At 43.0% G+C, this 15621-nt stretch overlaps 1 protein-coding gene across 4 annotated transcripts in view; it reads left to right on the top strand.

Moving 5' to 3' along the window:
- Positions 1-15621, top strand: part of EPHX1 (epoxide hydrolase 1) — a 46691-nt gene that overhangs the window by 2740 nt on the left and 28330 nt on the right. The gene's annotated exons all lie outside the window — the stretch shown is intronic.

The following is a 15621-nucleotide window of genomic DNA, read 5'->3' as shown; positions in this document are numbered from 1 at the left end:
AACTTGCCACCTTCTGCAGCTAGGAGTTGTGAGAATGGGGAGTGGATCGCAGTGCATCATGGCTGTGGGCTCAACATCCCATAGCGCAGTTTTTTCTGTCCCATCATTCCATGGATTTCCGACTATGTTTTGCGCTGTTTATTAACAGCCCCTGTAAACTGTGTGCCCTCCATCTCTGCCTGAAAGCATGGATCCTCCTGCACTGCTCTCTAGTTTTGTGATGAATGTTATGAACACACCGTGGCGGATCATACAGTATTTCATGAGCTTCGAATCTGAACAGGAATCCATGGTGCCTTTCCTGCTGTGTGCCATGGAAAGAAACCATTCCAGATTAAATTTGGCATTCATGGAGTAGTTGCAGACGGTGGACCATCGCTTTTGGGCTCACGAAACAAGCACAGGGTAGTGGGATCACATTGTTAGCAGATCTGGGATGATGAGCAGTGGCTGCAGAACTTTTGGAAGTGCATAGCCACCTTCCTGGAACTGTGTGCTGAGCTCTCCCTGCCCTGCCCTGTTGCGCAAGGACACCAGAATGAGAGCTGCCCTCTCAGTGGAGAAGTGCATGGCAGTAGGTGTGTGTAAGCTAGTAATTCCGGACTGCTTCTGGTCAGCTGCGAATCAGTTTGAAGTTGGGAAGTCCACTGTGGGGGTTGTGTTCACACAAGTGTTCAGGGCCATTAATTGCATCCTTCTATGAAGGACTGTGAAATGTACGTGAAATAGTGGGTGGCTTTGTGGCAATGAGATTCCTTAACTGCAGCAGGGTGATAGATGATAAGCATATCCCAATTTTGGACCTGGACCATCTTGCGACAGAGAACATAAGTAGAAAGGGGTACTTCTCTATGGTATTGCAGGTGCTTGTGGATCACCGAAGTCATTTCACTGATATCAATGTGGGGTGGTCAGGGATAGTGCATGGTGCATGCATCTTCAGGAACACTGGCCTATACAGAAAGCTGCAAGCAGGGATTTTCTTTCCAGACCAGAAGATTCCAATGGGGGATTATCATAAATATAAAGGGAAGGGTAAACACTTCTAAAATCCCTCCTGGCCAGAGGAAAAACCCTTTCACTTGTAAAGGGTTAAGAAGCTAGGATAACCTCGCTGGCACCTGACCAAAATGACCAATGAGGAGACAAGATACTTTCAAAGTTGGAGGGCGGGGAAAACAAAGGTTCTCTCTGTCTGTGTGATGCTTTTGCCGGGAACAGAAAAGGAATGGAGTCTTAGAACTTGGTAAGTAATCTAGTTAGATATGCGTTAGATTCTGTTTTGTTTAAATGACTGAGAAAATAAGCTGTGCTGAATGGAATGTATATTCCTGTTTTTGTGTCTTTTTGTAACTTAAGGTTTTGCCTAGAGGGATTCTCTGTGTTTTGAATCTGCTTACCCTGTAAGGTATTTACCATCCTGATTTTACAGAGGTGATTCTTTTATTTTTTCTTCAATTAAAATTCTTCTTTTAAGAACCTGATTGCTTTTTCATTGTTCTTAAGATCCAAGGGTTTGGGTCTGTGTTCATCTATGCAAATTGGTGAGGATTTTTATCAAGCCTTCCCCAGGAAAGGGGGTGTAGGGCTGGGAAGGATTTTGGGGGGAAAGACGTTTCCAAGCGGGCTCTTTCCCTGTTATATATTTGTTAGATGCTTGGTGGTGGCAGCAATAAAGTCCAAGGGCAATAAGGTAAAATAGTTTGTACCTTGGGGAAGTTTAACCTAAACTGGTAAAAATAAGCTTAGGGGGTTTTTCATGCAGGTCCCCACATCTGTACCCTAGAGTTCAGAGTGGGGAAGGAACCTTGACAGGGATGTTGACATGCCTAAAGTGATCTTGGAAGACCCAGCATATCCCTTACTGCCATAGCTGATGAAGCCTTACACGGGAGACCTGGACAGCAGCAAGGAGCGCTTCAACAATAGGCTGAGCAGGTGCAGAATGACCATTGAATGTGTGTTTGGCAGATTAAAAGCTCTCTGGCGCTGCCTTTATGGCAGGAGGATCGCAATGAGGAAAATATTCCCATGGTTGTAGCAGCCTGGTGTGCACTGCATAATATTTGTGAGGCTACAGGTGAAAAGTTTCCCCAGGGGTGGAGCGGGGAGGCGGATTGCTTGGTGGCTGATTTTGAGCAGCCAGATACAAGGGCTATTAGAGGGGCACAAGGGGAGCTATGAGGCACCATTCTGACAATGAGCACCAGTAACGTGTTTTTCTATAAAGCATTTTGCAGTGCTTTGTTAACTTGCCACCTTGAATTAAAATTTTGATGATTGCTTCCTGAACGCGATTTGTTGTCTGCAAATGTGCAAATTGCCACTGTGTATGAATTCCAGCAGCAACCACCATGTGTAGGAGATAAATAAAGATTTATTTTCTTTCAGAGAGTACATTTTTATTAAGTAGCAATAACCAATACACAAAAAAACGCTTTCTTGATAGGGACATAACAGTAAGAGGAGCACTCTCTTGTTGGAGGCTCTCCTAGCTATGTCTAAGGGTATGGCTACACTTGCAGATGTAGAGCGCATTGATTTAAACCAGTCTTCATAGACCGCAGTAGAGAAAGCGCTGCAATCTGTCCACACTGTCAGCTTCAAGCACACTAGTGTGGCCACATTTGCGGCACTTGCAGCGGCATTGGGAGCGATGCATTATGGGCAGCTATCCCAGCATGCAATTGACTGCAACGTGCTTTTCAAATGGGGTGGGGGGGAGTGTGACAGGGAGTGTGTTGTGTATATGTGGGGGGAGAGAGAGTGGGTTTGGGGGGGGGGCTGAAAGCATGTCAGCATGCTGTCTTGTAAGTTCAGACAGCAGCAGACCTTTCCCTCCTCCCCGTCTCTCTCTCACACACACAGCATTCCACAGTAATGGCTTGCTTTGTCTCGGAGCCGGCTGTCAGAAACAGAGCTTTCAGAGGGCATATCTGCATTCCTAAGCGAGCTCAAAACAGTGAGAAGAGTGGCCACTTAAGGGGATTATGGGACGTTTCCAGAGGCTGATCAGAGCGCAGTAAGGCAACACCTCGTTCACACTGATGTCCGGGCGTCTCAGCCACTACGCAACAAGCGTTAATCTTCTCGATGAGGTGGAGTACCAGGAGCGCTCTAGCCATGGAGTCAGAGCATTCTACGTGCCTTGCCAGTGTGGACGGGGAGTGAGCTAGGGTGCCCGGGGCTGCTTTAATGCGCTCTAACTCGCAAGTGTAGCCAAGCCCTAAGTCCCGCTATCACTGGGGAACCTGTCTAAAGGAGTGGAGTGAATGGGGAATATGACAGTCTGGGAAGATGCAAGGAATGTGTGGGTGGAGTTTGGGGAGGACATAGCTAGCAGTTCTGTATGGGCTGCAGGAGGGAGTGAGCTCACATATATTCTGCCTGCAGGACGATTAGGGGCTTCAGTATCTCTGTTTGGTCTCCATCACTTTTATCATCCACTCCTGGTCCTCTAAAATTCTCTCCTCACCCTGCTTCCTCTCTTGGCTATCTGTTTTTAATTTTTCATTGGTTGTCTCTCTCCATGCCCTGTGTTCTTGTTCTGCAGCGTCAAAGGATTGGAGCACCTCTCAAAACATTTGCTCCCCCATAAGGTCATTTCCTTATCTGGCAGAGGCACTCCACCAGTGTCCAGGGGGTTCTTCTCAAGGCCACATCTGCAGAAACAAAAGAAACAATAAACAGAGGCATGACAGTGAACTCACAGCATTGAATCATAATAGTAAAATACCTCTTTCTCACTGTCCCTTGGCAAGCACATAGCTCAGCGAATGCCTTAAACATGGTGAGTTTGGCTTGGATGTGAGGGAAGTGGAGTGTAAGAGGGCGTTCAAAATGAGGCAAAGGATCAAGGTGGTTTTTTAAGGGGATCACTGCAAGTGACTAGGGACAATATTGTGACTGCCACCATTTTCCATAGGCGGGGGTCATTGAAGCTGATATCTCACTTCTGAGGGTAAGCAAGGATTCAAAGATGCATTTCCTGCATACATGTGACTTCAGACTGGGTCCCTCTGCTGCTTGCCTATGTGCCGCTTTGGTCCCTGCACCAGTGATTGCTGATTGACATGGGAAAGTTTCCTACAGCGGGGGAAGGAACAAAGCAGCTCTGCCAAGAAACCTTCCACAGAGGATTATTGAGTATCTCCATGAAAGTTTCCTAGAGATCTCTCTGGAGGATTCCTGTGAAATCTCGGTGTGCATTAACACACTTTTCCACAGGGCCGCACTGTGTAGTTTCATAGGGAAAGTGAAGCAGAGGCAAACACAGCTAATCTTGTACATTTCTATCGCTTAACCCACTTCTAGCATATAACAAAGCAAAGGACAGCTCTACCTCATATAACCAAGCAGTATCAACTCAAAATGAGCACTAACCAGAGCTCCCTTCCCCGGCATCATGCACGCCACAGGTGGAGAGCTGTGACTGGCTTGAATGCTCCGGGGTTGAGAAGAGGTCCTGGCTCGTCATGGTACTGGACTACTTTGTCACCTGTCCCATCTTGTTCACTACTTCCTCCTTGGGGTTCAGTCCACTGGCCCCGTCTCCAGGCCTCCCCCCTTGAAATATCCATGGGGCTCGTGGAGGTGGGGTCACCGCCGAGGATGGCATCCAGTTCCTTATAGAAATGTTAGGTCTTTGGCACAGAGTCAGAGTGATGGTTTGACTCCCTTGCCTCTTGGTATGCCTGCCTCAGCTCCTTGATCTTCACACCGCATTGATGTGTGTCCCATTGATAGCCCTTATCCAACATGCCACAAGAAATCCGACCATAGATATTGAAATTCCTATGCCTGGAGTGGAGCTGGAACTGCACAGCCTCTTCTCCCCACAGAGCCAGCAGATCCAACAACTCCGGTGTACTCCACACAGGAAATTGTTTAGTGCATGGAGCCACCATGGTCAGCTGGAAAGATGCCATGTGAGCAGTCCATGCCAAGCAAACCAGAAGTGCAATTTCAAAAATTTTTGGTCCTTTAAAGGGAGAGGGGCAGAGGTTCACAGGCCAGGGAAGTTCAAATGGCTGACCAAAGCAGTCAGGATGGGCATTGTGGGACACCTCCTGGAGGCCATTTATGGCGACATAACCAAGCACAGTGTGTACATTGACACTGCATCAATCTAACTTTGCCGCAAAAAGCTCTATGCCTCTTGTCAAAGTGGTTTTTATTTTGTTTGCATAGCAGGAGAGTTAAATCAGTGGGAGGAGCATTGTTGTGTGTATACGTCCACTGTTTTGTTGACGAAAGCTGACTTTTGTCGACAAAACTGTGTAGTGTAGATGAGGCCTTAGTGTGGTCTCAGGTAGCATGAACAGGAAGTTTCCCCTAAGCAGATTTTCTAAGCAGATGGAATGGGAACTACAGTTCCCAGGCAGTCTTTCTAAGTATGATCTCACTTGCCTAATTGCATGTTCCACCCAAGCTATGCGTATTCCTGATAGCATTTTATTATTGCTTGTTTGTTTTATTTGTAACAGTTATTTGGCATCCACTAAAGTTTTGTCCACATTTTTTGGTTCAGACAGAATAAAAAAGCTAGAATCCTTTGCAGGGTGCTTCACAACACATAGTCTCTGAAGTGGGGGATAGCAGAGTGGTTGTTTTTTTAAATAGACTCTAAATGGGGATATGATGTTGAACTTTTTGTCTCATGGGCCACTTGCCAATGCTGAAATCTGTGATGGGTACCCATTCAAACAAAGTATCCCTTGCTGAGCAAGCATATCAGGGTGAGGGAAGAAAATCTTTTAAGGTCTAATGACCATGTTTTATCGCATAACTGAACAAACTGAAAAGGATAAGACAGAGTCCTCAAGTCTGGCTAAGTTTATTGGAACTCAGCTTTCATTTTGACCCTGCTGCTGTTGGCATCCAATTAAAACATAATCCTAATCAGGGATGTTGTTTTGTTTAGTGGTTGTGAAATAGGCCATTCTTTCCTCCCATACTTTCATGCAGTTGAGCCTGTGAGACGAGATCACTCTTCATGGGATACTTTCTGGAATTATACTCTGTTTGGCTACAAAGGCAGTGTTAATGTATGCAGCCATATTTTGATTTGCATACCTCCCTTCCCTGACAAACATTATTCAGGCCCAAAATAGGAATAATTTGTGTGTGAGGCGGTTGTGTAGGTATTTATGCTGGGTGAGGAAGTATTCATCTACAGACATGTAAACCAAGCCCTTTAAACTGTAAGCCTCTTTTTAATAACACCACTCCCTTCCTTGGAGTGGATTTTCGGGTGTAGGGTAGAACTGGTGAAGGCAGCTTCTGTCCCATGCTGCTCCTGAACATTCAAAAAGCAAATCACTGTATTTTTTTCTTAGTGTATAATGGCTTGTCTAAATTAAAAGTTGTTGTGGGTTAACTTGAACTATTTTGTGATAAAGTGCTTTGCGTCCACACGCACACAATTTTTTGTTGCAAATCATTTGATGTTTTAAGCCATATTAATACACTCCCTTTGGAAATGTGTATACTGAGGTGTAGGATGAGTTTACCCAGAACAAAGTAGGTGTGGCTGTGTCCCCATCCTGAAACAACTGTTTTATATCTGGCAGTCCTGTTAGTATCCCATGCTGCTTTGCTGGCTACCTGGGTCAGCTTGTCTATTTACCTGTGTGCCCTCTACTGTTCTGGAATCATCTTGACGTGACTGTCACCTCCCTGTTTAAACGGTGGCATGCAGCCATGTGTGGCTGTTCATGGTTCCAGCTCATGGAAATGATTATTCAGCAGCCATGCCTCTTGCTCCTGTTTGGTCTGGGCTGAGGTCCTGGACTTCATTGTCCAAGGTTCTGGACTTCGTTGTCCTCCGGGAGAGGTGCGAATCCCAGCCTATCTAAGAGCAGTCTCCATAATGCACATGTCTGCAAGTGTCTATCAGAACAAACAAAGGAGAGGGGGCACTTCGAGAACCTGATCTGATGCTGCCACAAGGGAAAGGAGCTCTAGCTGTGTTTTAGTAATGTCAGGGTCAATAATAAGGGGCCTGGTTGAACTCGTATGGTTTGGCAGCTATTGAATCATAGAATCATAGAATATCAGGGTTGGAAGGGACCTCAGGAGGTCATCTAGTCCAACCCCCTGCTCAAAGCAGGACCAATCCCCAATTAAATCATCCCAGCCAGGGCTTTGTCAAGCCTGACCTTAAAAACTTCTAAGGAAGGAGATTCTACCACCTCCCTAGGTAACGCATTCCAGTGTTTCACCACCCTCCTAGTGAAAAAGTTTTTCCTAATATCCAACCTAAACCTCCCCCACTGCAACTTGAGACCATTACTCCTTGTCCTGTCATCTTCTACCACTGAGAATAGTCTAGAACCATCCTCTCTGGAACCACCTCTCAGGTAGTTGAAAGCAGCTATCAAATCCCCCCTCATTCTTCTCTTCTGCAGACTAAACAATCCCAGTTCCCTCAGCCTCTCCTCATAAGTCATTTGTTCCAGACCCCTAATCATTTTTGTTGCCCTTCGCTGGACTCTCTGCAATTTATCCACATCCTTCTTGTAGCGTGGGGCCCAAAACTGGACACAGTACTCCAGATGAGGCCTCACCAATGTCGAATAGAGGGGAACGATCACGTCCCTCGATCTGCTCACTATGCCCCTACTTATACATCCCAAAATGCCATTGGCCTTCTTGGCAACAAGGGCACACTGCTGACTCATATCCAGCTTCTCGTCCACTGTAACCCCTAGGTCCTTTTCCGCAGAACTGCTGCCTAGCCATTCGGTCCCTAGTCTGTAGCTGTGCATTGGGTTCTTCCGTCCTAAGTGCAGGACCCTGCATTTATCCTTATTGAACCTCATCAGGTTTCTTTTGGCCCAATCCTCCAATTTGTCCAGGTCCCTCTGTATCCTATCTCTGCCCTCCAACGTATCTACCACTCCTCCCAGTTTAGTATCATCCGCAAATTTGCTAAGAGTGCAATCCACACCATCCTCCAGATCATTTATGAAGATATTGAACAAAACCGGCCCCAGGACCGACCCTTGGGGCACTCCACTTGACACCGGCTGCCAACTAGACATGGAGCCATTGATCACTACCCGTTGAGCCTGACAATCTAGCCAACTTTCTACCCACCTTATAGTATATTCATCCAGCCCATACTTCTTTAACTTGCTGACAAGAATACTGTGGGAGACAGTGTCAAAAGCTTTGCTAAAGTCAAGAAACAATGCATCCACTGCTTTCCCTTCATCCACAGAATCAGTAATCTCATCATAGAAGGCGATTAGATTAGTCAGGCATGACCTTCCCTTGGTGAATCCATGCTGACTGTTCCCGATCACTTTACTCTCGTCTAAGTGCTTCAGGATTGATTCCTTGAGGACCTGCTCCATGATTTTTCCGGGGACTGAGGTGAGGCTGACCGGCCTGTAGTTCCCAGGATCCTCCTTCTTCCCTTTTTTAAAGATTGGCACTACATTAGCCTTTTTCCAGTCATCCGGGACTTCCCCCGTTCGCCACGAGTTTTCAAAGATAATGGCCAATGGCTCTGCAATCACATCCGCCAATTCCTTTAGCACTCTCGGATGCAACTCGTCCGGCCCCATGGACTTGTGCACGTCCAGCTTTTCTAAATAGTCCCTAACCACCTCTTTCTCCACAGAGGGCTGGCCATCTACTCCCCATGTTGCGATGCCCAGCGCAGCAGTCTGGGAGCTGTCCTTGTTAGTGAAGACAGAGGCAAAAAAAGCATTGAGCACATTAGCTTTTTCCACATCCTCTGTCACTAGGCTGCCTCCCTCATTCAGTAAGGGGCCCACACTTTCCTTGGCTTTCTTCTTGTTGCCAACATACCTGAAGAAACCCTTCTTGTTACTATTGTGATGAACTGGATCATATTGCTTTGCACTGGACTTTTAACTTTGCATCATGTTATGTTTGTTCAATAAAGTTTTTTTCTTTTGCTATTCACAATGTTTAACCTGATGTATTTTTTTTTATTAATCATTAATTGAAAATGTCATGACATTGTTTGTTTGAAAATTTCATAAGAGCCTTATGTGATTCAGTAAAATCCCCACCTGCAGTGTACTAAACTCCATCTACCAGTAGATATAAGTGTTAAGACACGTGCACTGATCATGATAAAAGCCTTACTCAAAGGTATATACATTGTTCACAAGTTTGTCTTGGCCTCAGAGTAGGAACATAATGCATCCCTGGCTCTGAGTCCCTGACCAGTTGCAGCATTTGGTAGATGCTGCCTCTCTGGTGTTCAGAAACTTCAGGAATTCTGCTCATGACCTCCTTCTATTCCTCAGCAAAGCTATCTCCTTTGATCTCACGTAGGTTGTGCAAAACACAGCAAGCATCTATCATCAATATCTGATGATGCAGATATTGCTCATCAGCTTTCAGCCTGGACATTAGGTACCTCCATCTACCCGTCAGTCTTCCAAATGTATGTTGCACTATCATTCTGCAGCCACTTGGGATTTAGTTAAACAGGTCCTTTATCCAATCCAAGTATCCAGTAAGAGGCTTCGTAATCCAGGAAAACAGAGGGTAATCATAGGAGGAATGCCAACACCATCAGGGTCCAGAGTGGTTCACAGAAACAAAAGTTCATTGCAGAAAACAAGCCAGAGTTTCTAAAGATCCCAGCATCATGGACCTTTGCAGACCACCCCACATTCATATTGGTGAACTTCCCATAATGTTCAGCCAGCCCTGCAGCACCATGAAGAAATATGCCTTTCTGTTGATGAACCCTGAGGCTTGATGCTGGGGGCAAAGGAGAGGCACAGGGATCCCATCAATGGCTCCAATATAATTCAGGGGCTCAAATAGTAAATCCGTGAATAACATCCTGTGTATTGCCTAGCTTTATGACCAGAGGGAACAGCACCTTCTTGATAGCTGCACACACCTCCATTACAACAACCCTGAGAGGTGATCTAACAATACCAAAATGGGCCGCTACTGACTGGTAGCAATCGTGTTGATGAGCTTCCAGATAGGTGTGTTCTGCAGATTTCTAGGAAGGTGGCCTTTGACATCCTGAAGTTCTGCTTCCAATGCTGGACATCCCAGGTCTGCATTCCTATCATGTTCCATCAGTCAGTGCTAGTACTGGAAATAAGGTGCAAAATTTTAACTGTGAGAGTAATTAACCATTGGAACAAATTACCAAGGGTCATGGTAGATTCTCCATCACTAACAATTTTTAAATCAAGATTGGATGTTTTTCTAAAAGCTGTAGGAATTGTTTTGGGGGAAGTTCTATGGCCTTTGCTATACAGGAGGTCAGACTACATGATCACATTGGTCCCTTCTGGCCTTGGAAACTATTAATCTAGTTGGCTGAGCTCAAAAGTGGTGGCTAACTCGCTGAAGCCACTGCAGGAAAAGATTAAGCACTAGTATCTTCTCAATTCCATCTTCCTCAGGGGCCTGTATCTACTTGTCTTTGAAATCATTGCACAATATGAAGCATATTTGCAGTATCTTGTTTGAATTAATCACTGTGATGATCACAATGCTCAGCAATGTTTCCTCCGTGCTACCTGACAGTGCTTTAAAAATAGCGCTGGCTCGTTACAAGATGGATGATGGAATGAAATGAGAGGAATCGTGGGAATTATTTATTTTGATCCCAAGTCCCAGAATTCAAGTGCCTTTTGGTAATTATCTCACAGTCATAGAACCATAGAAATGTAGGTCTGGAATGGACCTCAAGAGGTCATCTACTCCATCCCTGCATACTGAGACAAGACCAAGTACACCTAGATAATAGATCATATCTGACGGGTGTTTGTCTAACCTGTTCTTAAAAATCTCCAAGGATGGGGATTCTACAACCTCCCTTTGGAATTTATTCCAGTATTTAACTATGTGCCGCAAAAACAGTCCCGGAATGCGTAGAGTTTAGTGGGGAAGCAGTGTACCAGGGGCTGTCTGCCCAGAATGCTGACTGCTTGTTTTGAAACAGTGCAACGCTGTGTGCATGCAGCAATCCCAAAGGGTGCTTAGCTGGGGATTACAATGTGGTGTTGACTGACTGCTTGTGCAGCCATTGTTCTGGATCACTTAATGCAGATACGCAAAACCTGCAACAGCTTTCAAGTGCAGACAAGCTTAGTACAGAACTCTGACGCTTTAAAATGTAAATGTAATGGAGACTTGGATCCAGTTGGAACAGATTCACCCTTGCTAAATGTATGATCCAGACTTGATGTAGCTGGTGAACAGATATCTGTTGTTTAAAAACAGCATGGGAGGCCCACAATACTGCCTTTTTATAATATTTGTATATATTTCATGTTTTTGGGAATATTATATTAGGAAGAAGAGATGAAATAATCAGAGCTATAGTGAGGCAGAAATGATACTGAAACGTTTTTCTTTATAGACCATATGGATTCATATTTCAAGTTATAAAGGTAAGTATTTTGCTATATTGTTCAGGATTAGTGCAGTATATTCCAATTTAGATTTTTTTAATTTAGAAATTAGTTGGCTAGCAGGAATCATGCACACAAAGCTTGTTGTGGGGACACTACCCCGGTACAGAATCATAGAAATGTAGGGCTGAAAGGGGCCTCAAGAAGTCATCAAGCCAGCTTCTCTGTGCTGAAGCAGGACCATGTAAACCTAGACCAGCATGTCCTCCTTTGGAAGCCTATTCCAGTGCTTAACTACTCTTATAGTTAGGAAGTTTTTCCTAATATCTAACCTAAATCTCCCTTGCTGCAGATGAAGCTCATTACTTTTTGTCTGATCTTCAGTGGACATGTTGAGCAACTGATCGCCAGTCCTCTTTATAACAGCCCTTAACATACTGGAAGACTGTTATCAGGTCCCCCCTCACTCTTCTTTTCTCAAGACTAAACAGGCCTAATTTTTTTAACCTGTCCCTCATAGGTCAGGTTTTCTAAACCTTTTATCATTTTTGTTGCTCTCCTGTGGACTCTTTCCAATTTTTCCACATCTTTCCTGAATTGTGGTGCCCAAAACTGGACATAGTGCTCCAACTGGGGCCTCACTAGTGCTGAGTAGAGCGGGACAGTTACCTCCTGCGTCTTACATACAACACTCCTGTTAGTACACCTCAGAATCATATGAGCCTTTTTTGCAACCGTATCACATTGACAACGCATATTCTGTTTGTGGTCCACTATAATCCCCAGATCCTTTTAAGCAAAAAGACCACATAGGCAGTTATTCCCCATTTTGTAACTCTGTTTGATTTTTCCTTCCGAAGTGAAGTACTTTGCACTTATATGAATTTTATCTTGTTGAATTCAGACCAATTCGCCAATTTATCAAGGTCATTTTGAATTTTATACCTGTCTTCCAAAGTGCTTGCAACTTCTCCCTTGGTGTCGTCTGCAGATTTTATAAACATACTCTCTACTCCATTATCCAAGTCACTAATGTAACTATTGAATAGTACCAGATCCAGGACTCACCCCTATGGGATCCCACTAGATACGCCCTCCCAATTTCAGAGCAAACCATTGAGGCATAACATTTTCTCTGCTTCAGACCAGTGTAATGGAACACTTTTTTTTTTCCCCCAGAGTCCTGAGGGGCCAAGATAATGCTGCAATTTCAACTTACATAAAAATCACTATCACAGTACATGATCTGATACAAACGTCTTGGAAGGCAATAGTAGAAAGCAAATGGTATAAGGGAACAAAAAAAAGCTTATTTTTACACAGTCTGAAAGCTTTGTAAGGGCATTTTTGTTTAACCTATGAAATTGCATTTGGTTTGTAATTGAAACCATTTGCTTTGGTACTACATTTAGGTAGCAATTCTGCTATATTTACATTTTGTACAGTGAATGTATGAGTAAACCAGACCTTTCTATTTTAATCTCATTGATTGTTTTACAGTCATCTTTGTGTGAGATAATTTGGAGATCTTAAATATATCATAAATGCCTTGCCTGGTTTATTACTATACTAGAATACTTTTGTCTGACAGTTAAATTGCGTCTTTAGATATAAATACTTGGGGATTGAACCTGGTCTCACAAGGCTGTGCTATCAGAATCAGGCCCTTATTTTCTTCTTACTTGGCTACAGTAACAATGCTCTTCATTTTCAAAGCATTCTCTGCACATTGACTAACCCTCACAAAACCTGTCAAAGAAGACCAGGTATATTGTATATTATTTACCGATGGGGAAACTGAGGTAGAGAGGCTAAATGAGGAGATTTTCAAAGGCACAAAGAGCAATTAGGCACCTAACATATCAAAAATCAATGGAAGTTAGATGCCTAACTGCCATTTGTGCCTTTGACAATCAGTCTGTGAGTGAATAGCCCCTAGGACACAGATGAAATCTAAGTCTGAGCAGGTTTTACTAAAGTTTTCTAAAGTTTCTGGCTGTAGCGTTGGGCTCATACATCTTGACTAGATGTTTTACCCAAGTAAATTTCATCAGTGTAAATTTGTGTACCTCAACTTGTTTAAACCGTGGGTTTTTTAAATCAATTTGTTCTGAATTCATTAGTTTCTTCTAGCTTGGGGAGGATATGGTGCTGCAGTCAAAATCCACTACAGATATCATATAGTCAGGGAACTGTAGGTAGAAAAGTTAAGTCCTCCTAAATAGCCAAAATCCAACATAACCTTTACCTATATTAGATGCAAAAAATGTGTTTTTTGCCATAATTAGATTTTAAAATGCATGCATATGATATCATCCAAGAATTTCCTCTAATTATAATCCTTCCTTAAAAGTATATGCTGTAGTATAATCTTTTCATTGTTATTATACATGTATAAAGAAATTACTTTTAGCAAAACCCATAGACATGTAATTATCCTTTTAAGTAGCTTTGTAGCCACAAAAACTTGGTGTGAGAAGGACTGTGAAGCAAGTTATAACTCCACAGTAAAACACACACAGTCATTACACCATAGTTAATTGCAGTTGGTAAGTATACATACTTTAAGAAAGGTTGGTCTAATTAACTTCTAAAAACCAGAGTTCTCAGGAAATTTTGCCTCAGGGTAATGGTATTGTTCAGTAAGGTGCAGTTTTTGGCTCAAAAGGTAATACAGTGCAATGTGGGGTAGAGGAAACTTAATGTTTAGTTGTAGGCAAAATTAATGGATTATCTCATACACATACTTCACTAGGGATTTCTTATGTTACAGATGGACATTAGAATTCCATAGTCAGGCAGACAGAAAGTAAAACCTTATCCTTACAGTTGAGGCTAAGTAGCCTGTGTCCCAGAGAGCTTGTGAGAAAGCTTTTCTCTAACAACACACAGAGAAATCCAGAACAAGGACAATCTCCTTTAACTTGCATACTCAGAACACAGCAAATAGAGTTCCAATTACTGTCAGTGCCCCCAGAGAAAAGTCACTTGGAAAATAGAGTCCCATGCCACTTTCTGAAGAGCTTTTGTCTGCTCATAATTAATACTGAAGATACTTCCCTTTCTGAATACTTGTACTGAATAATTTCTGAATTCTTTTTCTCTGAATAAATTAATTAAAAGCACCATGATGTATGTGAATGGGATGTTTGCATAAATAATAGTGTGATTTATTTGTTCTATCTCTTATAACTACAAGTAATTTTTCCTTAATTTTGTTCTAGTCTGCAGCAGACTTGATTTTTTTTTTTCATTTGAACTTGGTGTGAAGAAACTTAAATGAGACTTCTCATTTTTCTTTATGTAGCAAGGCTGCCATTGCATCTGTGTTCTGAACACATCCCACGAAACTGATGTGAGACAGAGCTTGCTCTGAAACAGTTCATTACTATAAGGATGTGCCAAAATAAACTCTAATTGAGAACACTGTTTCCTTTCTACTTCTTCTCGTCTCTTAGTGGTAATTACTCTGATGTTGTTGTGGATACTGATATGACATTTATAAATGCAGCTTTTAAATCTAGCATAACGTAAGTGCTTCAGTTGTTGCTAACCAAAAAGATGAAATAGCAAGGAGATATGTGCCTGTTACATATTTACTTTGGCACATCCTTCTGGTGCTGCAGTGTCTAACAGAAAGTGACGATTACCATCTGTTCCCTCCTGTGTTATCATCAAAGATTCCCTTCTTCACTGAGAATCAGCTCTTCATAGGGAGATTCTATCCCTTTCTTCATGGCACAATTCTTTTTTTTTCAACAAACATTCCTGTTTTTTACTCCCAGCTTTACACTGTCATTCTCTCTGTCCCTTTCTGCTTGGAACTATCCCATTACTTTAAATCCCCCAGGCATATCCTCATCTTCACCCTCCTGCAAATGTTTCCTTAAAAGTAAACCAATGTCTTCCAGTAATCCTTTCCTTATTCTCACCAATAATTTCTCCACACCTTTCCTTTGCTGAACTATTGTCCTATGTCTTGTCTTCTCCCTGCTAATCTTAGATTATAACTCCACATGGCATGAAAAGTTATTTATTCTGCAAAACACCCTGTACATTGCTACATATTCTGCTATATAAATGATTACTAATGCATGAGCAGGTTTTACTGACTTAGTTTGCTAATGGCGGTGGGCTAAGAAGAGGTTTATAGATTCAGTGAATGAGAAATACGTTCTCACTCTCTGATCTGCTTGGAATCATCATAAAGAATTAGCAAATGAATATCACACTGTATACAGAGGACGCATAC

The sequence above is a fragment of the Natator depressus genome, chromosome 3 (assembly GCF_965152275.1).
Source record: "Natator depressus isolate rNatDep1 chromosome 3, rNatDep2.hap1, whole genome shotgun sequence".
Taxonomy (NCBI): Eukaryota; Metazoa; Chordata; order Testudines; family Cheloniidae; genus Natator; species Natator depressus.
The sequence above is the reverse complement of the archived record's forward strand: the minus strand, read 5'-3'. Positions and strand labels throughout refer to the sequence as shown.